At 44.7% G+C, this 9167-nt stretch overlaps 1 pseudogene across 1 annotated transcript; it reads right to left on the bottom strand.

The window, feature by feature from the left end:
* Positions 1-1194: 1194 nt before the first annotated feature.
* On the bottom strand, positions 1195-8615 carry LOC306652504 (programmed cell death protein 7-like; annotated as a pseudogene). Its single transcript has 2 exons — positions 8595-8615; positions 1195-2798 (listed from the first exon to the last, which is right to left on the bottom strand). The product of its transcript is annotated as a programmed cell death protein 7-like (transcript).
* Positions 8616-9167: the final 552 nt, after the last annotated feature.

Here is a 9167-nt window from a genome sequence, read left to right as displayed (position 1 = left end):
GTTGGGAGTCATAATTTTCATTGGGAGAGTCCCACTGCATCATTAACAAATTAAAGGCCCTAAAGGTTGGTAACCAAAAAACTAATTTTAGATTTGTTTCAATACCACTTTATTGAGGTATGATTGACACATAAAAAGCTGCATGGAATTAATGTATGCATCTTGATGAGTATACAAAAATACACCCCTATGAAGCCATCGTGCTCATCAAGGTCATAAATACACATCACATTCCAAAGTTTCTCCAGTCCTCTTTACATTATTATTTTTTCAAACTAAAAAATAAAAATGATGTTTATTTAGTTTTTCAGAAATTAGTAACAAAATTGGCAAAAATCAAAACAAATTTTAAAAAACTGACATTAAGATAGATGATCTCTAAGCACAACGGTATTTATTAATGAATATAAAAAATAAATTTTGTCATTCTTATTTCTTTTTCTCCCAACTATGACTACATGGATGTTTTGAGAAGCTTGAGTTCCTAAGAAAATTCCACAGCTAAACCAGCTCCTACAGTGTGACTGAGTGAGATTAAGGTCCTACTCCCATAGAGAAATTTCTATCCTGGGATATTCTCAACAACTAGACCCCTAAGAACTTCAAAAACCAGGTTGTTTGATTAGAATGGGGTTTGATTAGAATGGGAAACATGAGGAAAATAAAGCCATTGTCCATCAAAACGTGAACCAATTTGAGTATGGGTCCTTTCCAGATTTTCTACATTGTCTGCATGACCACTAAGACTAGGCCATCATGTTTTCTGGCAGCCAAAACTGTAGCCACTGCCACCTTCCAATCCGAAGTCTCCCAAACTACACCAAAACTAGAATTAAGAAAGGTGAAGGTAAAACTTTTGACCTTTACTCCAGGGAGTCAGGGTTCTCTGGGAAGCAAGGTAAGAAGGTTTTTGCATCAAGCTTGACTTTACACTCAGTTATTGGTGAAGGGCTGCTAAATCCACGCAGCTCACACATGTTCTGAGTATTTAAATGAATTGAGTATATTTACCCATCAAGATACAAGGAAGCTAGATTAAATTAATAAGTCACTCTGGACCAATCCCCTCAAAACAGGCAAATTTGGTGAACCAAGGTCACTGCCTGTGGTAATAACCTCAGTTCACCTAGGTCCTTTCCTGCAGAACCATATTAATCTCCTGATTCAAGAGGTACCTCTGGCCAGGACAGAGCGTGTAAGAAAGCATAACTTCAGGCTAGGGCAATGACATGGGAGTCCAGCAGTTATGGTTTAGTCTACAGCACAAGTTGGCAGCACCACTAATATTTAGAGTTGGGAAGAGCGCTGGTTGGACCACACTCTTGGAGCATCTTTCCTAATGCAGCTTCATGGCAGTCGCCCATTTGTCGTTGCTGGGGAGCAGGGGAAGGACCCATCCTTGGGGAACCGAGATGCCTTCGGGATGATTAAATGGCACAGGTACTGATCCCAATCATGCCTTATCTGGATGAGTGCTGGCAGGGATTGCTCGGCTTGGAGGTAATACTGTCGGAAAGGGTGCAGGAGGAGAGCAAGTGAATCGTCTGGATCCCCAAATAACTTGGACTCAATTTCACGTTTCTGAAGTAAAATTTTCTCTTTTTCTTTTCTCTGTTTCCTTTCCAATTCTCTTTTCCTCTTGTTCTCCTTCCAACATAACTCTAAGGGCTCTCTCTTCAGCTTCATATAGTTCAGAGCGCTTTTTAATGAGTTTTCTCAGTCACTGCAGATGGTGCTCAAAAGTCTCATCTGCTGAGGCTGGAGGACAGACCCCTTTCCTTGCTGCAGCCTCGTTTCTCAGTTTCCTCAGTTTCTCCAAAGCTTGAAGAATGTCCACCATTCTTTTGGTGTCTGCTCGTTTTTTCCTCACTTCAGATAAAACATGATCAGCAGCAGCCTTGAGTTCCTGCTCCTGCTTCTTCTCCTCCACCTCCTGTACGCATTTGACCCGCCAGCGGTCATTCTTCTCCTGCTCCCGTTCTGCCGCCCGCGCGGCCTCCGCAACCCGCTCGACCTAGCGTTCCCGGGCCCTTTAGCGAAGCTGCAGCCGAATGCGCCGGACCCTCTCTAGCCTCCGCCGCGCCTCGCCCACATAGTCGGCCTGGGACAGTGGCTGTAACCTCTTAGCCAGTTCGGCGCGCAGTGGCGCGGCCTTGGCCTGCAACAGGAACAAGGCCGCACCATCTGCCTCCGCCTCACGCAGGGCCTGGCCCAGGCCACGCAGCCGCCGCACCAGGCGCAGAGCACCACGTAACCATGCACGCACTTCGCCTAGGTTGGGCGCAGCAGGTGTGCGCTGGGGCACGGGACAGGCCGCCCGCCGGGGGTCTGGAACACAGCCTTCAGCCACTGCCGGTCGCGTAGGCGCTGCAGGGCAGCGTCTCCTAGCACGTCAGGAGGCGGCAGCGCCTCAGCCCAGCGTGGGGTCAAGGGCGGCCCTGGGCCTGGAGGCGGTGGCCTCCGGCGCTCGCTAGCGTCAGTCCCCAGGAATGGCCGGCACTGGGGCAGCAGCGGAGGCAGCGGCGGTGGCGGCACCGAGTCGAAAGCGCTGCCGCCGCCGCCACGGGAGGTTTCCGCGGGGGGCCCTAGGCTGCAGAGCTAGTGGAGGCTGGAGGAGGATGACAGAGGCCCTCCGCAAAGGGCTGGGCCGCTGGGGAAGAGGCGGCGGAAAAGCCGGGGAGGGCAGCGGTGGTGGCGGACAGCTGAAATGAATAGGAGGTGGTGGCTGCGCCTGGGCCCTGGCGACCCGTGTTGAAGAAGGGCGGTAAAGCCGTATTCACGATGGGATACACAGAAGTCTATTATTTATTATTATTTATTTTTATTATTAAGAAAACTTGAGATCGACCCTCTTAGCAGATTTTCAGTGTGTCTGCACTGTACAGCAGATCGCCAGAATTTATTTATCTTGCACGATGAAAACTCTGTAACCACGAGCTTCCTCATTTCCCTCTTCTTACAGTCCTGGCAATCACTACTTTAGACTCTGCTTCTGTGATCAAGGACTTTAGATTCCACATACAAGTGAGTCCATGAAGTGTCTGTCTTTGGATACACCATTGCAGATGGTAGAATTTCCTTCTATTTTAAAGACTCGATAAAACGCTGTTGTATCTACCACATTTTCTTTCTTTCATATAAAATTAACTTTCCTTATTGTAAAAGTAGACATAGATGAAGTAATGCATATATTAATTGGCTTGATTTAGCCATTCCGCCATGTGAACATCAAAATATCACACTGCACATCATAAATATTTATCTTTTTTTTTTTTTTTTTTCAGTTCTGTAGGTTGAATTCAGGACCTCAGAGAATGCTAGGCAAGACCTCTACCATAAATCTACATTCCCATTATTTTTTAAAAATTATTTTTGAGACAGAGTCTCATTATTTTGCCCAGGCTGGTCTTGAACTTGTGAGCTTCCTGTCTCAGCCTCCCAGGTAGCTGGGATGACAGGCATGCACCAATGAGCCCAGCATTTTTTCCACTATGTTTTCTTTATCCAGTCAACCATCCACAGATGTGGGCTGTTCTCAAACCTTGGCTCCTGTGCATAATGCTGTGATCACGTGAAGTGCAGATGTTTCTCTGAGGTTCTGACTTCAATTCCTTGAAATGTGTATCCCTGGGTGCAGTTGCTGGGTGAGGTGGTGACTTGGTCTTGATTTTCTGAGGAGGCCCCATGCTGCTCTGGCACAGGCTATGCTGCCTTGCCTGCTGTCCAGGATGCATGTGGACACTCATTCCCCACATTCTTGCTCACTCTTATCTTTCGCATTTTTAATAACAGTCTGAGGTCATATTGCATTGTGGTTTGCATTTGCATTTCCTAATGGTTAGTGGTGCTGAGCTCCTTTGCACATATGTGTTGGTCATTTCTGTCTGGGAAAATGTCTAAGTGTATTTTTTGCCCATTTTTTTTTTTTTTTTTTTTTTTTTTTATGATACCAGGGACCAAGTTCAGGGCCTTTCATGTGCTAGGCAAGTGCCCTATCACTGAGCTACAACCCTGGCCTTGGACATTTTAAAACTGTGTGGTTCATTATTTATTTATTATTTTTTATTCATGTTAGTAAGTTAGTTGAGTTACTAAAATATTTTGTAAATTAGTCCCTTATTAGACATAGGATTTGCAGATATTACCATCTATTCCTCAGGATAACTTTCAATCTTTTTGACTGTTTTCTTTGCCGAGCAGAAGTTTTTTAGTCATTTTGGATAATATGGACATTTTAACAAGATTGATTCTTCTGAACCATGGACATATATTTGTGTCTTTTAAATTTCTGTTGTCAATATTTCATAATTTTCAGTGTAGGAATTTTTTATTATCTCAAAATTTTGAGGATTTTTAAACCAGGGATCATTGTTTCCTGCAGTTCCCTTTAGGAAGGCCCAAGGAAGGTGTGATTTTTCTGTTTTCTACTTTTCTTTTTTTTTACACTTTGGTACTGGCATTGAACCCAGGGATGCTTAACCACTGAGCCACATTCCCAGTCTCTCTCTCTCTATATATATATATATATGGTATTTAGACACAGGGTCTCCCTGAGTTGCTTAGGGCCTCTCTAAGTTGCTGAGGCTGGCTTTGAACTGCAATCCTCCAGCCTCAATCTCCTGAGTCTCTGGGATTGCAGGCATGTGCCACATCAGCAGAAGGTGTGATCTTGCACTTTGTATTTCATGGTGCAGCAGTGCATGATAGGGTTGGTGGGGTTGGGGTTGATCTCTCTTGGAGGCCTTTTTGTTTGCTTGGTAAGAATGCAGTTTACAGTTTGTCATTGGGTACTTTCACAGAAATGCTCTCAGACTCACCCTCACTATTAGCTATGATTGTTTGGATTCTAAGTGGCAGAACCCAAAATAAATTAAAGAAATCCCCCCCAAGTAATCTTTTGGTTCATGTAAGTATGAACTTCTGAGACAGATCTGTTTTAGAAGTACAGAGACTCTAAGAGAGAGTTTCTCTTTCTTCCTCTCTGTCTTTCCACCTTTCTTTCCATCTTTAGCTTCATTCCTCCTCCTAGGTTGGCATCATTTCCTTCTGCAGAAAAAATGCTTTGTCCCTCCCTGGGGAGCAGAGAAGGAGAAGGTCATTGTTATGGGCAGCTCAGGTTTATTAACCCAGCTTATGGACTCCAGGATGTAAAGCCCCCTTTCCTCTAGTTTCTTTGTAAAATCTCCCAGGCAAGACATTTGACCAACTTTCTTGTGTAAGCCCTGTATAAATCATCCCAGCTAGTGTGATGACAGTCTCCAATTGCTAGTTTGGATGGCACATTTACATCAGTGGACAGGGGGCTGTGAGTTTTGTTTTCCAACCCATCAAAACTTCTTAGGATGTGTGAGGAATAATTTTTGGAAGAAGAGGAGATACTGTTTCTTGAAGATAGGTTAGAACCACCTGCTAGGCAGAAAAAGTAACAGCTTCCCCTACACTGTCTTAGACTACCATCTTGCAACTTCCAATCTTTATGTAATGGGCATTCAGGAATTTAACATTGGACAAAGAAAGAGTTGAGAGTTCCATAGAATTTCTTCTGGGAGATGGAATGGGTCCGTGTCCCTTGCCTCTAAACCCCAGTCATCTCATAGGATTGTGTCACAGACTCAAGACATCACCACACCCAATTACTCATCTGACCATGCCTCTCGAATCTTTTCAAATGGAGGAGGTGACTTTCTTCTTTATAAAAATGCTACTCATCTGGTTAACCTGTCAGTTCTGCCATCTTGATGATGCCCAGCATGAACCTCTCAACCACTTCTCATTTTGACAACTTTTTCTGCAAGTTTAGAGATTTCCAATAGGGGTAATGCTTTCACAGCAGCTGCTATAATCAAGGCTCTCCAGGGTTGGAGGCGTGTGTGTGCTCACAGAAGCTCAGGTTAAAAGACATGTCACTGTAAGATTACTTTCAGTGACAGAGAATGACAGGGCCAATCTTGAAAACCAGGGGCAGGGCGGAGAAAGACACTCCTAGAAGGCCAGAATGGAAAACTGGGAGCAAGAGGCCTCTACTTCTCCATCTGCATCCCTCCAGGGTCTGCTTCTTCCCTTCTCTCCCCTGGCCTGTCATTGCTCACAGTGGCCAGGGCTCATGGCCTTGGTACCCACCATCCTGACCTCTTGCTTCCCATGATCCTCATCAGTTGGCACATGATTTCCCAATTCAAAATGCTTGGAACAGGATTTATTTCTCAGTGAAGTGCTCAGTTGACTGTCCAGCAGACAGATGGTCTTCCATGGGTCAGGTGTTCTCCCCTAGACCAGCCCAGGGCTCAGACCACATGACCTGCTGCCTACTCCATGAGAGCTGTGGGCAGGGAACAAAGGCTCTCTGGTTGATCTCTTTTTTACTCAGTCTACTAGGGTCAGATGTTGGGGGTGTCACCCATTTTTCAAGTTAAATCTGGAAGAAACATATCTCCCCTCCTGTTGGCTAGAGCATGTGTAAATTTATATTAATGGTCAATTATCAAGAACACCACCCAGCACCAAGACTAATCAAAGGCAAAGTCCTTCCTCCTCCTGAAGCCTCAGTGCCATAGAACTCCATCTGTAGAACACACCAGAGCTCTCTTATCTACTTGTGCCATAAGTGAGTTCTCAGCAGAACAAAACCTTCCAAGCCCCTTCAACCATGAGGTCTGTGGAACAGTTGGAGATGTGGCCCCCACAGTGGTAAGCAGGGACAGGTGGTAAATGCCAGTACTGTCCTGCATCTGCATAGTAACTCTCACCCAATGGGTCATTTGAATTCCAAGTGTTATGAAAATACATGGTACTCCTTCCATGATGTGAGTTCTAGGCTTCTTGATTTGTGTGAGTGTAGCCAGGATGCTGGGAGTGGGCTTTCTGGGATCTAGCTGAGTACTGAGAGAAGTCAGGTGCAACATCTTCTTCTTATCTGATTTTTTTCCATTTATTGGATGACCTGAATGGAATTTCCAGAAGAGTTAGAGGAAATTAAATGCTTTAATGCTTTGCCTGAGAGAGAAGCTCCAAGCTCCAGACTTATCTTCATCCCATGTGATCCACTTGGCTTGTCTCTGCTCCATGGCCATGTTCATATTTCAGCAGCCCCTGTGCCTCTGGAAGTGCAGGCTCCCTGCCACAGCAGCAATGTTTCCTTTCCTTAGTCAAACACACTCAGGTGAGGAGACTTTAAGAAGCCTTCCCATGAGCTTACCTACTGGTCTTTATCTCCTTGGTGTCTCAGCTAAACAGAGACAAAAGTTCCACTTCTGCATCCTGGGCCCTTAAGTCATGCTTAGCAATCACATAGAACTTTTTGGCTGTTAGGGTGAAATGCCTGAAATAGATGTTCAAAATCCAAAGATGATGGTCACAAGATATCAATGATGATACCACTATTAGCACATGCTATGTGTCCAGTGGTTCCTGTTTGACCAGCTTTCATGTGTTGACCAGTACTGGGTAATCCAATTCAGTCATTCTCACAACTCTGTATGGTAGAAGTGAATTTCCATATGGTATCTGAATTTCACAGACATGGAGCTAAGACTCAGAGAGAATAAGACATTTGCCAAAGGCTACACAAGAGGTAGGCATGATAGGTGGAACCAGAACACAGGTTCTTATCATGAGTCTCTTGTTGGGTTGATAAAGTTGGACCCAAAATTAAAGCAAGCCTGGAGCTGCTTGCTGGGTCTTTATAAGGGAGTTCTGTAGCTTCAATCTGGAATGTTCCTCCAAGGCCCAGGGAGGTAGTGGAACTTTGAGAAGCTGGGGCATAGAGGGAGAAAGTCAGATGTCTTGGGCATTGCCTTTGAAAGGGATTTTGGGACCCCATGCTCTTCCTCTGTGTCTTGTTCTTCCACTGCCATGAGGAGTGTGGGGCTCCTCTGGCAGGTACTCCTGCTATGGTAGACTATGTCACCCCATTCTGTGAGCCAAAAGAACTTTTCCTCTTTCAAGTTGTTTATCTCAAGTATTTTGTTCCAGTGATAGAAAGCTGACTAACAGGAGTGGTTGACTGCCACTTTTACAGTGATTGAGCTCTGGGAAGACTTAGTTATCAGAAGTGAAGTGAAGTCTTCCTTTTTTTTCCCTCTTTCATTGCAGAATAAATTGAATATATGTTTATTTCTATGTCCAGGTCTATACCATACCTATACCTGTACCTGTTTCTATCTTTTAACTTACCCTGGATAAGGGTTTCTCAGTTATTCTACCATTGACATTTGGTGTTGAATAATTTTTTGTAGTTAGAGGTTTCCCTGGGTGTTACTGGATTTTTAGCCACATCCCTGGCTTCTACCCACTAGATACCAATAGCACCACCCATCAGTCCTCACAACCAAAAACACCTCTAGACATTTGTCAAATCTTATTGACACCTGTCAATAGAGAACTGTAGCCCAAGAGTAATTGACCCAATTTTGATTAAGACTCCAGGATCACAGACATCTAAGGATCTCTCCACAAGTCAAAGCAAGGTACAAATCACCTAGGTGGGCTTTTCAAAGGAAGTGGCAGAGGAAGAAGGCAGACCCAGGGGCTCAGATCCAGGAGGCAGCTCAAGGAAAGTCCCTGCAAAGCAACACCACAGGACAAGCCACTCTCACCCCATCATGGAGCCCAGTCATGACTTATCTGATTTCTTTTTTCCATTTATTCTTGGCCTGTTAAGGAAGGAGATGGCAGTGTCCATGATCCACTCATTTGTCATTTAGTCCTTTTGTTTTTGACTCTGCAAGCCACCCTCTCCATATCTAATCAGGGGACTGTTCCTGTTTTTGTTCTCTGTCATTTCTCTGGCTGGGGTGATTTTTATCATCAAACAGTGTGAAAATAGAATATTAGGACTTGGCACCCCTGTCCTGTTGGGAGGTCCAGGCGTTGGCAAATTGACTTGGGCAGAAAATTCATAAATGGCACAAGACCCAGGCAGGTATTGTCTGCCTGACAAATACCCCAGCATGCCTCTGGTTTCCTTCAAATGGACCCCGTAAAGAAAAATAAAAATCATGATGCAATTTGTTTAAACCTGAAGACATATACTTACAAGCACATCATGGCCATTCTTCCTGAAGTATAGAAGGAGTTTTCATTGTTCCTTCTGCCCCTAAGAATGTGCTCCAAGGTGGGCATTTCTGTTGAAGGGTGGCCCTTGTCTTCCTCTTGGCCCAGGGTCTGTG

Source organism: Sciurus vulgaris, assembly GCF_902686455.1.
Source record: "Sciurus vulgaris genome assembly, contig: HiC_scaffold_248_arrow_ctg1, whole genome shotgun sequence".
Taxonomy (NCBI): Eukaryota; Metazoa; Chordata; class Mammalia; order Rodentia; family Sciuridae; genus Sciurus; species Sciurus vulgaris.
Note: the sequence above shows the minus strand (reverse complement) of the source record. Positions and strands in the feature narration are given on the sequence as shown.